The sequence below is a fragment of the Penaeus monodon genome, chromosome 15, assembly GCF_015228065.2.
Source record: "Penaeus monodon isolate SGIC_2016 chromosome 15, NSTDA_Pmon_1, whole genome shotgun sequence".
Classification (NCBI taxonomy): domain Eukaryota; kingdom Metazoa; phylum Arthropoda; class Malacostraca; order Decapoda; family Penaeidae; genus Penaeus; species Penaeus monodon.
Window position 1 is genome coordinate 27,490,110 of NC_051400.1, and position 447 is coordinate 27,490,556.

At 27.7% G+C, this 447-nt stretch overlaps 1 protein-coding gene across 1 annotated transcript in view; it reads right to left on the reverse strand.

Annotated features, from left to right (window-relative positions):
* Positions 1-447, reverse strand: part of LOC119581873 (TM2 domain-containing protein CG10795-like) — a gene marked incomplete at its 3' end in the record, with an annotated part of 3,308 nt that overhangs the window by 1,800 nt on the left and 1,061 nt on the right.

The following is a 447-nucleotide window of genomic DNA, read 5'->3' on the forward strand; positions in this document are numbered from 1 at the left end:
TGATAATGTTCAATATTACTTTACTGATATTTGTGTTGTAATCAACCCCAGAAAATTCTTGTTTGCACTTCATTTGTTCTTTTGACAAGTGTTTTTCATTCATGTTTGTTGAGTGATTGAGATCGTTTAATGATTCTTTTTTGAGTTTCATTGCTTTGCTTTATGTCTAGAGTCATCTGGCATGTTGTGAATGATCATCTTCATAATAAAACATTATTTTTGTCTTTGTTAATTTTGTTTATTTGAATTATTCTAAAATTGTCAACATTATCCAAAATTATTTATGCAAAGATAGATATTGAAAGTTACTGGATTCTGGATGTCTACAATTAAAGTGGACTTCATAGTCACCTAAATCTTTTATTTTAAACAATTTACTTTTGCTATATCATCTACCTCAAATTTCATTGTTTTTTTTCTCTCTGTATGTGTTACCAAGAGTGACAC